We start from the raw sequence: 625 nt of genomic DNA on the forward strand, positions 1-625 counted from the left end.
TTCCCTCGAATCCCCTTCTTCCATTTTAGACCCGATCAGGGGATTGGTCAGCCCAGCCCTGGGGTAAGAAGAGGGGTTGGGGTCGGTTCGGCTTCGGGTGCCCCGCTCGGCCAAAGGTTCCCCTCGCTTTGGAAGCACGCGAGGTCGCGGAGGGTGTCGGGGTTATTTTTTCGGCTCCCTGGCTTCGCGGGAGCGGCCTTCGGCTAGGGCCGAGGCCGTCCGGCCCGCGCAGATTTGGACCGGGGTCCGGGGCGAGTACCTGCCTCTCTCACGAAGGGAGTGTCACCGGTAAGAAGCCTCTTCCCACGTCTGCTTGCCGACTTACGCTCGCCCCGACGAGAGGCCCAACCGAAAGAGTGGAAAGGGGCAGAGATTTCCAGGGTCGCCCCACCAGGGATGCAATACCCCAGTGCAGACTGTCGGCCCTGCCCCGAACCTACTCGGTGGTTTGAAGGTTAACCTCTTGGGGAAAAGCAGCGATTCGCCTCGCGGTGCGTGCCTCCGCGGATCTAAACCCCCTCGATCGATGTGGGGCCAGAGGACCCCTTTTCCCCGTACGAAACGGCCGGCTCACCATGGGCTCGACATCCGTGGGTCGGAGAGTTGAGCGCTTACGCGCGGCGGG

This window comes from Engystomops pustulosus, unplaced genomic scaffold (assembly GCF_040894005.1).
Source record: "Engystomops pustulosus unplaced genomic scaffold, aEngPut4.maternal MAT_SCAFFOLD_399, whole genome shotgun sequence".
Classification (NCBI taxonomy): Eukaryota; Metazoa; Chordata; class Amphibia; order Anura; family Leptodactylidae; genus Engystomops; species Engystomops pustulosus.